The sequence below is a fragment of the Pygocentrus nattereri genome, chromosome 4, assembly GCF_015220715.1.
Source record: "Pygocentrus nattereri isolate fPygNat1 chromosome 4, fPygNat1.pri, whole genome shotgun sequence".
Lineage (NCBI taxonomy): Eukaryota > Metazoa > Chordata > Actinopteri > Characiformes > Serrasalmidae > Pygocentrus > Pygocentrus nattereri.
In genome coordinates, this window is record NC_051214.1 from 46,473,959 (window position 1) to 46,488,157 (window position 14,199).

General features: G+C 42.0%; 1 protein-coding gene across 3 annotated transcripts in view; it reads left to right on the forward strand.

Moving 5' to 3' along the window:
• The window catches only part of fut8b (fucosyltransferase 8b (alpha (1,6) fucosyltransferase)), a 227,427-nt gene that overhangs the window by 67,882 nt on the left and 145,346 nt on the right, over positions 1–14,199 (forward strand). The window contains exon 2 of one of the 3 annotated variants that reach the window (XM_037537577.1): positions 1,504–1,568. The exons of the other annotated variants lie outside the window; for them this stretch is intronic. The gene's annotated coding sequence lies outside the window, so the exon portion shown is untranslated. The remainder of the gene's footprint in view (positions 1–1,503; positions 1,569–14,199) is intronic. 3 annotated transcript variants of the gene reach the window in all.

The following is a 14,199-nucleotide window of genomic DNA, read 5'->3' on the forward strand; positions in this document are numbered from 1 at the left end:
ACACTTCTCCTCTAACTCCACCTTGCTGGAGTACAGTCAGAGACGGTAGGTCATCTGTTGATGTACAGATAGTGTTAGCCATCCTCTAGCCCAGTTTTTGCATGTGGACATCTCACACACACACATACACACACACACACACACACACACACACACACACACACACACACACACACGCATACACACACACACACATACACACACACATGCTTCTACCTCAGGGTCACGGGGGGGGTCAGCAGTCATTGAGCGGAAGGCAGGATACACCCTGGACAGGTGTGGACATCTCAGTGCCCACAAAATATGGCCAAAAATTGGCCTAAAATATGGGACCAGAAACTTTGCTATGACAAGGAAACGCGCCCATTTCGTACTGTGTACTGGAGGGCTTTGAGGCCAGAGCTTAAGCGTTAGCTACAAAAAACGTAACCAAGTTAGCCTAGTTAGGTGTAGCAGCCTTAACAGAAAGTCACTAGATAAAAGTAACAATAAAAAAAGTTTTATTGTGCACTGCATAACTTTTTCTCCATATCAGATAAATATAATGAACGCTATAGGCTTAAACCTGGTGTGCACCAGTGTAGAAATTCAGTATGAAAAGGGCCATTTTCCTAATACTCGACAGTAACAGCACTATGGCACCATGAATAGGAGCTAAGCATGGATGTCTTTTCAATGCTGTCCTGTTTTTTGACTAGGACACTGGGGAAGACAGTCAAAGTATACATGCAAATAAGGGTCAGACATATTAGAGACCCACTCCAAGTGAAACTCTGCTTTGCTGCCAAAATTGACAAGATGAAAGAAAAACAAGAAGCAAATAGAATCAAAATAGAGACACAAATTTTAAGGGAAGAAGTGCTGAGAAATGAATAAGTTCTTTACTAAAGATGTTAAATTTTAATTGAGAAAAAAAGTTTTTTATCATAATATAATGTGAAAGAACCAGCCTTCCTTTATAGTAAAAAACTGAAGAGGTTACAGTCATAGACATAGAGACATAGGTACAGTCATATGATCTCCCAGGGCATTCTGGGAAATGGAGTCCTTGGGTGAGTCGGAGCCAGAGGGATGCGTGACATAGAAAATGTTGTTAAAACATTTTGCAGAAAATAAAAGACAAAGATTGTAATCCTAACATCGTAAAATTCAACTTTTATCTGTAGGAATTCTTTTCCAATTTATTAAAGTTGCATTTTTTTTACCAACATGACTGAAAGTTTAATATGTTGTAATTTTTCCTGTTTGGACAGGAATTCAGTTTAAAATGAATTTAACCAGTTTAGTATTTACTCAGTGATATCAGGAATTAATTTAGCAAATATTTCATTTCAACTAGCAAATTTTATCAATTGTAAAATGTGACTTTCGCATATGCAAATTAAATTCTTAAAACTGCTTACAATAAAATCACCTTGAACTTGTAATTAGAATCTCATCTCAGTATGTCAAATTACTATTTACTTATTTGTATTACAAGCTAAACCTACTTTCCATTCACAGGTGGGGAGTTCACCAAATATAGAGTTTGATGCAGGGAGAAGAGGCAGTTCAGTGCTCAGTGCCAGGTAAAATCCTGTTCTGAAATTCTGTTCAGGCAAGTCTTACTCTTCACGTTCTCCTACAACAGCAGTTAGAAGGTTCACCAGGAAAATTACAGCTAGGCGTTAGTTTTCACAGAATTGTGTCATGTTATGAATTTCTACTGGCAAATGAACATGAGATGAAAACGCATCAGCTTACCAGTAATTATTTATAATTGAGCGAAAGTGTTTCCCACACTCTCTTTACTCTTACCATCACAGTAAATCTGGTGTTGTATAAACCTGGCCCACTGTTTCTCAATGTTGGGCCTTCATAAGCTGCCAGAACAGCTGCATTGCACCTTAGCGTGGTCTCCAGAACTGTACTTGATAAAACCGCGTTCTTCCACAAGATATTCCTTTATTTGGTGCTTTGATGAGAGTTGTGGGAGTGCGCCCTTAAGCTTTGGATACACTTCATGACTATTAAAGTCTGAACAGATTATATAAAGACTGGGCATCTCACACTATCTAACTGGTTCTTGCGGATTTTTTGGGGATCACACACTAAACGACTCGGGATCTCACACCACACAAGCTGTTGCCGAACTGAACAGAGCTTGCGCTTACGCATACTCCCATTATTAGGAGACCCAAATAAACAAACATGGAGCTGCCAAAGCCAGTATATGAGGAGTCTTGCCACTTCCTATTTCCGCTGTTATATGCAAAACATGACAGAAAAACAGCAGAGGGCGCCCACAAGTGAACTAGAACTAAACAGCCAAAACTGAAATGTTAAAATAGCTTCTGATAATTTGCCCAGAACCTTCCTATAATTTTAGTATAAAGTATAAGGATGTATTTCAGTAAAAAGCAAATAAAACTTATCTGTATGTTTCCTTTTTTCTTTAGCAAACAGGTTTTGGGCAGGACTACCGCTACTGAGTGCTGATGGGTTGGTGAGCGTTAGTAGTGTTAAAATGTTAAAAACATTTTCTTTTATCTTAATAATGTTTAAGCATTTATAAACTATAATTTTGCTCAAATGATCCATCTTAACTCATCCATTTTGCACTCACTTGAGAAACATGGAAGATATTACCGAGTGGTAATTCTCCTCTCTACAAGTTCTCTGGAGGGGCTCCCTGCTGCTCTTGTTTTCTCACACAGTAAATAAGCAGAAAGTAAACATGTTTAAGTGAGGGTCAGAGATTTAATGTGATGGCATGGATTTAATGTGTGGTATTTTTGGAGTTTTCAATATACATAAACTTAATTGTGCCTTAAACTCAGCTCATTAAAAAGTTTCACTTCACACGTTTGCACCATTTTTCTTTGTTTACTTGCTGCATTCTTTAATACACTCTCAGTTTTCGTTGCCTGTTGCAAATTCGTTCAGATTCAGTCGTTGATAAGCTTGCGCTACTAAATTACAAAAATGCCAAAAATCTGAGTCTATGAACCCCATACACTCCATTCTCTCCCCAACTGTCGACTCTGACTGACCCAAAAATCTTCAGACAAGGGCCAACTAGCTCAGACTCAGCCAGACTGAGAATGGGCACTAAGGTCAGGGTAAAAGTCGTGTAGTGTAACCCCCGGCTTTACATGTCAGTCCAAAATCTCCCATAGACGTTTACTTGGGTTTAGATTTGGTGACAGTGGAGGCATATGATTTCATTTTCGTACTCACCAAGCCATTCAGTGCTTCCACTGTGCCCTGTGAATGAGGGCAGAGACCACTCCCATCAGAACAGCAAGGTTCCGTTATAGGATAAAGGTGATCAATCAGAACCACTTCATATTGATTTGTTCCTCTGAGATGAAAAATGGACTAAAATGATGCCCGCAAAATGCACATGCACTCACCCACTTGTGAAGGATGATTCGTCTGACCTGCTCCCTTGTTCTCCACATCTGTGTAGGCTAGTGCTAATGGTTTTTAACCCACTGAACTCTGGGTCATTTGTATTGAGGGGTTTGCACCCTGCAGCCCTACTATAATATCCCCCTCTGTGTAGTTATGGACGGACTGCTCTTGCTGACCGTCTGATCACGTCCTGTGCATTGATATTCTCAGTCACAGTGTCAGTGCACTAATGCAAGAACATCATGCTCACTGAATGTGCGTTTTCGACCAGTTTCCAGCCCTTTTTACTGATGTGTTTCTCATAGATCTAAGTACAGATGTCTCTTCAGTCACTGTTCCAGTTGAAACACTAGCCAGCTGAGCAGTCTTTGTGACTGAAGTCCTGCCATCCGTGTCACAATAATGAACCCTCTTTCAAAGTCACGCTGTCTCTCTTGCCATCTTGCCATCCAGGATTGAAGTCATTTGAGCCTGCCCAGCATTTTTATAAGTGCCACAAAGCACGGAAGGATGTTAACTGCATAGGTGTATTATACACTACACCTGCCTGGACTTATATTTCCCCACTCATTGATTCAGGTTTTTCCTTTGTTTCCTGTCTCGAGATTATAAACTATTGACCTCCTAAATGGGTCAGTACCTTACAATGGCACCCAAAGTTTATTACACACTTCTATAACCTAAAAACAGCTCAACCAGTGTGGTAACCTGTAGGTACTGAATAATAAGCTTTAGTAAGTAATAATCTTGGGATTTTAAGGGTTTAAAAACAATGTTAATTAAATACACACTTAAAAGTGATAGCTCTTTAATGGTTCTTTAGTAAAGGAAATTCTATATGGTTTTATATAGATCCATGAACACTCAAACGGTGATTAAAGGGTTCTTTGCATCATTCTGCCAGAGATGAAGCTTGAAGCAGAGCTAAGGCTTAAAGCAGAGCAAAGTAAGTCTTCATTTTTGTTTATATTTCATTTTCATTGTATTTTTAGCCTAATTTAGCTATTATTTGACACATACTGAGGCAAGGCAAGGCAAGGCAAGTTTATTTATATAGCACCTTTCATACAAAACGGTCATTCAAAGTGCTTTACAAATGAAAAAATACAGAAAAATGTAATTAATGTAAATAAAATAAAATTTATGTCAATTATAAACAATAGGTTTAAAAGAAGTTAATCAAATTTAAAAGAAGGAGATAAAAAATTAGAATAAAAATAAGAAACATGATTAAAACAATAGATATAAAAGAAGTTAAATGAATGAGGATAAGAGTGCCGTTACAGGATAAAAGTGGATTAAACTGAGCTAAAGTCCTGCTCAGACATGAAGGTTTTCATTCTGGATTTAAAAGTGTCGAGTGTTGGGGCTCTTCTGATGCTCTCTGTCAACTGGTTCCATTTCAGAGCAGCGTAGTAGCTAAATGCCGCCTCTCCGTGTTTAGTTTTTACCTTAGGCTGCACTAACTGACCAGTTCCTGATGATCTGAGAGTTCTGCCCGGCTCATATTGCTGACACATACTGACACACATTTATGTTGTGGCTTCCGAAGTGGTTTGATTTTTGTTGTAAAGACAAAAGCCAGCTTAATGATAGGAAAGCCTTTTCTCCACCAGGTGAGGACAAGGCTGTTGCTGTGCCTTTTGGATAAATGTTGTGCAGATGTCTGGCCTGTAGTGTGGCAGGTGGACCTCATAAAGTGGCCAGTGAGTGTATTTCAAATAGAATATAATAGTAATCCAAATAAGGTCCAATTGTATTCTTTATGTAACCCCTCTGTGGCTACTTTTTGCGAGTAATGATTCTTCACAAGAGCTTCGAGTTCAGGCGCAGTGCCGCATTTATTAGCTGACAAACATAAGAACAAAACGGGGTCATAAAAGGTACAAGCAACAACTCTCTTTATCTTGCCATACACATAACACCAGTGACCAAAAAGAGAGTGATTGTATAGATTTGAAACCATAAGAACATGAAATTATGTTATTATTTTATATTTGTTTTGATTTGATATGCTTTATTGTGCTGCTGACCAACAAGAACCCATTTTCTGATATGTTACTCTGGCAACACAAAAAGACTATATTCAGAAATACTGTTTACTGAAGCAATAGAAATAGATGGAGAAATATTAACAAATTAAAAAAAAGAAGAACAAAACATCGGGGTCATTAAAAGGTCTCAACTCCTCAAAGTGTAAACCACAGTCAAACATTTCTACTTACCTTCTTGCCGTGCACATAACACCAAAGACAGTGACCAGGATAGAGATGACATCATAGATAATTTGACCAGTGCAGCAGTTTAATAAAGGTACTGTCCAAAATTATACTATTTCAAGAATATCGCACTCTGATAGGCTTGTATAATGGCTGTGCAGCAGTCGACACTCATGTTTGTGTGATGTTTATGTGTAGATGTTGCCGTGTGGTTGGTGAGACATAAAGAAATTTTTCATCTGGTTTTATTCAGAGCCATCAGCCAACTGTGTTTGCACAGTCTGTAAAGTGAAACACCCACATACATGCACACTAGGGGGCAGTGAGCACACTTGCCCAGAGTGGTGGGCAGGCCTATTCATGGTGCCCGGGGAGCAATTGACAGTTAGGTGCTTTGCTCAAGGGCACCTGTCAGCTGAGGGGATCGAACCAACAACCATCCGGTCACAGGGCTGGTTCGCTAACCTCTATCCCATGACTGCCCCTAAAATTCCAAGCTAGCCAGGAGTCGAACCGAGAATCTTCTGATCCACAGTCAGACACGTTATCCATTGCGCCACTGGCCCAATGAAGCTTATTAGAGTGCTTGAAAAAGCGCTCTATTGTTATCTCTTATACTTCTTATTCTTCTTCCACACTTTTTTGTGATTAATACAGCCCGAACCACTTAACGTACAGACTCTGTTCAAACTGCGTTTCGAAGGTCTCGGCGCTGTGGCTTGTGCTGTGTATGGAGTCGATTGGATCGGTAGTTTTTAATAAAATTAAGTTTAAAAATTATAAACCTCCAATAAGAATGAATGGCAGAATGTTCAGAACTTCAAATTCTAACTGACATCGATGACGTCACAGCAGGCCACTCAGTCTCACAGACACAGCTGATCACGCAGGGAATCTGCTTTAAAATCCTTAAACTTTCACCTAGAAACCCCATTTTAGTTTTACATGGTAGAGAAACTTGTCCTTTCTGAAACCTCAAAATATCTCATAATTTTATTAATTAGCTTTAGAGTTATGAGCATTTGTTTGGCACTAACCCACCATGAAAAACTGGCACAGAACAACATGTACCCTGTATAGGGTTACCAGGACCTACCCCTGAAGCCAGGCCTGGGGGTAGTGTGGCCAGGCAGCCCACGTAACCAGGCCAGGCTCAGCCCAAAGAGGCAACATGGTGGGACCATGAAGGCCCACCACCTACAAGGTCCAGCATGGGGGAACGGTGCAGTGCTGCGCAGGCAGTGGGAGATTGCAGGGGGGCCCTTGGTGGCCTAGGCCGTTGCGGCAGAAACTGGCTCTTGGCACGTGGAATGTAATCTCACTGAGGGGGAAGAAGCCAGAGCTTGTGTGGGAGGTTGAGAGGTACCAACTAGATATAGTTGGGCTCACCTCCACCCACAGTGTCGGCTCTGGAATCAAACTCCTTGATGGGGTTGGTCCCTCGCCTACTCAGGGGTTGCACAGGGTGAGAGGCACCGGGCGGGAGTGGGGATACTCACGAGTCCCCGGCTGGCGGCCGTGCAGTTGGAGTTTGTCCCGGTGGACAAGAGAGTTGCCTCAATGTGAATTAAAATCGCAGAGAGGAAAACTCTGACTGTTGTGTGTGCACCAAACAACAGGTCAGATCATTTGGCCTTCTTGGAGCAAGTGGGCGGGGTTCTGTAAAGGGTCCCGTCTACAGACTCCATAGTCTTACTGGGGGACTTCAATGCTTATGTTGGCAATGACTGGGAGACCTGGAGAGGTGTGATTGGGAAGAACGGCCGCCCGATCTAAACCTGAATGGTGAATTGTTATTGGACTTCTGTGCCAGGCATGGATTGTCCATAACAAACACCAAGTTCAAACACAAGGATGTTCATAAGTGTACATGCTACCAGAGCTCCTTGGGTCAGAGGTCAATGATCGACTTTGTTGTCGTTTCATCTGACTTGGGACACTCGGGTAAAGAGAGGTGCTGAGCTGTCAACTGATCACCATCTGGTGTTGAGTTGGATCAGATGGCAAGGAAAACTGATGTTCAGACCCGGCAGGCCCAAGCGAATAGTGAGGGTGTGCTGGGAACGACTGTCGGAGGTCGCTGTTCAGAATGATTTCAACTCCCACCTCCGGGAGAGCTTTTCTCACGTCCCGGGGGAGGTAGGCAACATGGAGTCTGAATGGACCCTGTTCAAAACCTCCATTGTGGAAGCTGCTAGGCATAGCTGTGGCCAAAAGCCTTGTGGGTGCCTGTCCAGGCGGTAACCCAAGAACCCACTGGTGGACACCGGTGGTGAGGGACTCCCGACTCAGCAGAGAGGTACCGACAGGCGAAAAAGGTGACAGCCGCAACGGTGGCAGAAGCAAAATCCAGGGCATGGGAGGAGTTTGGCGAAGCTATGGAAAAAGACTTTCGGTCAGCTTCAAAGAGGTTCTGGACAACTGTCCTGCGACTCAGGAGTGGTCGGGGTGTATTCGGCAAGGTTGGAGAAACTCTGACTTCAAAGGAGGATATTGTCGATGTGTGGAAGGAGCACTTTGAAGAACTCCTTAATCCGGGAGACATGCCTCCCTCACAGGAGTCAGAGCCGGAGGCCTCTGGCGTGTCAAGCTCCATTTCCCTAGTGGAGGTCACTGAGGTAGTTGGCAAGCTCTTCAGTGGCAAGGCATTGGGGGTGGATGAGATTAAACTGGAGATGCTTAAGGCTCTGGATGAGTTGTGGGTAATGACCGAAAGAATGAGATCGTGAATACAAGCGGCGGAAATGAGCTTTCTTCACAGGGTGGCAACTCTATTTGATAGGGTGAGGAGCTCAGCCATTGAGAGGAACCAGCTCAGGTGGTTCGGGCATCTGATTCAGATGCCACCTGGACGCCTCCCAGTGGGGGTGTACCAGGCATGGCCTACCAGGATAAAGCCCCAGGGTCGTCCTAGGGCCTGCTGGAGGGATTACATCTCCAAGTTGGCCTGGGAGCGGCTTGGGGTCCCTGGGAATGAGCTGGAGGAAGTTGCAGGGGACAGGGTCATTTGGGATTCTCTGCTCTCCCAACTGCTACCGCAACCCTATCTGGATTAAGCGGTCAACAACGATGATGATGATGATGTTTGTCTAAAATTTTGAACGAGCCAGGACTCAAACCTAGAATCTTCTGATACATAGTTCGATGCGTTACCCATTGTGCCACTGGCCCAATTAAGCCTGTTTCATTTATTAGCTATACAGGGGATCTTCATGTAGAAGTTCATTTACAGTGATTTTTAATTTTGCGTAAGCATTGTAGCTAGGTAAGTTATAGCATGCCATAATCCATGTAGACATTCACAGTAGATTAGCACTTTCTTACACCACGTTAAAGTAATATTTTCCTGCTCCTCCTTAGATAATGCAGCAGCCAGCTTCTTGCTGGAATTTTCCTGTTCCACCTTAAATGGTGCAGCAGCCAGCGGCTTAGTTTTTTTTGTGTATTAAGATTAGGCATGATTCACACATTGATGGATTTGCTGACGTGTGTGAGATTGTGTTTCTACTGATCAAATGAATATGGCTAATAAAGCACACAGTGCCTGCTATTCTAGTCCTAGCATGATATTAACTGCATATCAGTCAGTCTACAGAACAGCAGAACCAGTTATTGATGTTAAAATAAGGAACAGTTCTGCTTGAGAAGTTCTTGCTATCACATCACCCCTTCTGTATTGATTTCTCAAAGGCTTTTTGATCACTCACTGCTGCAGTGAGTACTCCACTGTTTTTTATCAAGCTGCTTATCATTGCTTTCCAGAATTATCTTGCAGATTGAAGTTACTGTAGTGCGACAGATGATTCCTCCTTTAAAGAAGTCATTTTTTTGAGTGTCTAGAAATCAGTTTGTTCCCACTAGGCTTGTATATATCAACAATATTGCCTTGGTGATTAGAGCTGGAAGTCTATTTTTATGCAGCTGACACGGTTCTTTACACTCGCCGCCCTTCTGTGAGTCAGACTACGGTAGAGAACATCAAAATAGTTCAGTCGTAACGCTGAAGTGGTTTGGTTGACCTAAAATCAGTAGTGAACGAGGGAAACCTAGATTCATGTTGTTCTCCGGAACACGCAGTATGTGATAATTAGCAGTGGAATACTGAAACAGTGGAGGTGGTTTAGCGTGTCGGCTGAAATAAAAATGTGATGAAAGACTGTATGGAGCTACATGCAGAAGTTTGGGTGCCCTGGGTGAAAGTCTGTGTTGTTTTATATAGATATAGATATAGATATTTATGTGTGTAAGAGACATAAGATATAATGAGACATACAGTTACTTATATATAATCATATGTACCTGTGTATGGCTCTATATCCTGACCAGGTAAAAAAACACACTTGTATTGGCGTGTGCATGTGTGTTTGTGTGTATTAGGGTGTGTGCCTTTGTGTCTGTGTATTTATATGTGTGCGTAAGGGTGTGTGTGTTTGTGTGTGTGTTCATTACTCTGGTCATTCATTGTGGTAACTGGAGCGTACTAGTTGCCACACATCTCCTTTTTTTACCCCTCTGTTCCAAATACAGAGCCAATCTAAAATACACCATCAGTAATGAGATGAGACAGCAGCAGCCAGAAGTTTCTGACTCATCATCATGTTTGTGTGTGCAGTGTGCAGGCACGTGTGTGAAAAACACACATTGCTCATCTAAACTCTATACACACAATCGACACTGATGCAAAGTTATAGTTCAGTGTTTAATGAGCCCCTGTCAACCCAAATATAGTCAATCAGTGGACAAAGTTCAAGTTTCAAGATAACCGAACAGGTAAAACCATTTCCTTTTGATTTCTGAGGTTAAGAAAATTCTTTAGTTTAGAAAAACTTCCATTCTTTTCAGGGGACTCAATTTCAGTTTCTCGAAGAATCTGCAGATACACCCCCCAAAGATCAGACTTAGAAGTTGGTCGATCATTTTCTGAAGTAATCAAACGCATTCAGTGATGTTGTGGTCAGTCCATTGTTCAGCTTCTTTGTTTGATGTGTCACCTTTTCTCAGTGAGGTTCTTCTTGACAGCTACACATCCTTTTTTGTCATATGTCTTGTCACAGTGGAAGGATGGACAGAGTCAGCTGTGGATGTTTTCAGAGGTGAAGCAGCTTGATTTTCTCCTCTCTCTCAAAGATGAAAGCTTTAGGTGCTGTTTATCTGATGGGGCCAGTTTTGGTGTCTACCAGGTCTTCCAGGTGGTTGTTGGGAGTCACATATTATTACATATAGGAATTTACACATGCACACACACATATATAGGCATGATACATACAATTAGTGATTTAATGTAATTTATGTTTATAAATACAAAAACAGTGTCAGAAACCACATCAGTCAAGGCTTTTAGAGATTACTTAACAACTGGGAGATGATTTAAACATGCAGTTAGCACCATGTTAATTGATGGGGTATTAACTTCAGTTACCTGTTAGCTGTATCAGCCTCGTAGCCCCAGTGCAAAAGGGAAGAAGCAAACTTCAAACGCCAAACATGTCTAGGTTAAGGAGGAGACCGTGTAAATTTGTCCATTCTACTGCTTTAAATCACATCAGTCATGAACCCCTCGGTGCGTAATTCGATTCAGTGTCCGATAACGCTCTGCAGTCGTGTGGGAATGCTCTTTGATCCGAAGCAGAGGCTGCGGGGCCTAATGAATTCCAGGAGGCTGAGCAGGCTAACGAGTTCATTATTCCAGCCCCGGTTCCCAGTAATTACTGTTTTGCATCCCGAAACGTTGGAGATGCAGGAGCTCTTGTCAAATTAAGCAGAGCGTGGATTCGGATAAACATTTGCCTAAGCGCGGAGGTTGGGGGTGGTGGGTGGAGGGTGGGGGGAGGTGCAGCGGGGGGGTGGCTGGGGTGGCGGGGGTGTGAGGGCCGACCTGATGACACCTCACTCCAGCAGATGAGTTTGTTTCTGTTTGCAGTCAGCAGGGTGGAACAGGGTTCTGGCTGCATGTCCTCACTGCTGCCCCTGAAGGAATCTCAGTTCTCGCTTGTATACCTATTGCTTTTTGTTTATTCATGCTATTGTTGCCATAAGGAAAAATAAAATCTCCAATATATGCTGTTTGAATACACAGGCTGTCCTTTACACTGTGTGAACATTTCGTGAATGGACCAATAGAAATGCTCCAGAATGATTTCATTATTCATTATTATTTCATTCATGATCTCATTACATCGATGTACATTAAGGACATTAAGGATGTGTTTCAATATTGGGCTTCTTCAAGAAGAGATTTGTAAATAGTTAAACTAACACAAACAGAGCAATCAATAATATACAATAATATAATAATACAATACAATAATATTACAAATAATTTTTATTTGTGTGAATTTTAATATTAGTGTTTAGCAGATGGCCAACACACAGTATAATACACCCTTCATGAGCAAAAGTATGTGGACCCCCCCCCCCCCATCCCCCCAACACGTCCGTTACTAACAGGTGTATAAAATCAAGCACATAGCCTTGCAGTCTCCATAGACGCACACTGCAGTAGAATGAGTTCATTCAGTGAAGTGTAGTGGTTACTCTTCAGTCTACAAAGACATTTTAGACAATTATACGATTTTAACTTTGAAGCAGCACTTTGGGGAAACCCTTTCCTGTTCTAGCATAACTGAGCTCCAATGAGAAACGGTTTGATAAGTTTGGTGTGAAGGTATATCGGCGGCCTGCACAGAGCCTCGACCTCAACCCCACTGAACACCTCTGTGATGAACTGGGACGTCGACTGTGAGTGAAGCCCTCTCATCCAGCATCAGTGTCTGACCTCAAAAATGCTCTTCTGACTGACTGAGCACAACTTCCACAGACACACTCCAAAATCTTGGAGAAAGTTTTCTTAGAGCTGTGAACACTTTTATAGCCGTAACTCCGTATTAACGCCTGTGGTTTTGGAATGGGACGTCCGACAAACTTATATAGGTGTGATGGTCAGGTGTCCACATACTTTTGACCACATATTGTATATATTTTAGTAATATAATACAAATGTAAGAACATAAAACAATTAGGCAGAAAGACTGCTAGATACAACTGGATAGTTCAGCTTGTCACATTTTGAAAAAATATACAGACATTTCTAATACAGTGATGGTTAAATACTACAACATACACTCACTGGCCTCTGTATTAGAATCAGTTTATCAGCTCTGCCCTCCAATCATTGTTGGTCAGTGTCTGATCATAGGACTACTGTTGTTTGGGTACTGGTCCATTTTCAACTCAGCAGTGACACAATATGATGTGTTTGTGGTGCTGGACTATCAGATGAGGCAGTGCTGCAGGAGTTTTTACGCACATCAGTGTCACTGATAGGTTAAGGGAGGACAACCACCCAAAAATATCCACACAGATCTGTAGTCAGAAACTGAGTACTAGACGATGACAGGAACTGTGCATTGACAGATAAGCTACAGTGGACAAGCAAGGGCTTTCTGATAAAGTGAGGTTTCCATTACCATTTGTTTTTGTTTGTTATAAGACTTTCTTTGAAATGTCAGTGCATGTGAAACATACAGAACAATGGTTAGTTTAAGAAAGTGCATTGCTAATTTGTGAAAACTAACACAAGCAGAAAGTAAGTATCAGGGTGCTATGGAGGAGTGGTGCTTTGCAGTAATAAGTTGGTAGTGCTGTCACCTAACAGCAAGAAGGCCCTGGGTTCGATTCCCCAGCCAGGCAACCGGGGTCCTTTCTGTGTGGAGTGCATGTTCTCCCTGTGTCTTTGCGGGTTTCCTCCCACAATCCAAGGACAGTGCAGTCAGCCCAAGTGGACAAGCTAAATTGCCCCAAGTTGTGTGTGTGTGTGTGTGAATATATATATATATATATATATATATATATATATGTCTGCCCTGTGATGGATAGGCAGCGTGTCCAGGGTATTTCCTGTGACTGCGACCCAGAAGGATAAGCGGCTAATAAAATGTGTGTGTAACATCCAGTTTGTTAGTGACAGAGGATGCTAACTACACTGTACACTGTGTGCAGCGATGACATGGAGGTAGATTATTTGGTCAAAAAAAATTGTGTAAAAGTTCAAACTGATGCTACGATGCATGCTCCCCCATAGAAGCATGCTTGGTTACGTAATTTGTCCTGTGCGATGTGATTCGTCAATAGGTCTATTTGTTTTCATCACTTCCTCTATCACAACACTGACTTGTATAATTGAAGTATTTTGAGAAGAGTGTCTCAGAATATTGCAGCAAAAAGTGGGACATTTATAGGAACATTTACTTGATCTCAGCTGGTACACTCAGTCTTTTCTCATCAGTTAAGGGGCTTTTCTACTTGTTGCATTTCATTCATTCATGCATCAATTTGCATTTCACCCCCTTTGCTTCCCTGGCATTTTTCTGTATCGTTATTTATTTGTCCTCTGAATCTGAATCAGTGCCCATGCAGCAGTGCTCTACTGTGTGTGAATCCTGAGGATGTCTCTTGTTGTTTTGTGCATCTGAAAAATAAATAATGGAGCGTATTTTTCCGGGCAAATATAGAGTTGCTAGGCAACAGTTGTTGGCATTGGATGGCGGCGAAGGTTGTGAAGTGATGGAGCTGCACGGAATAAAAA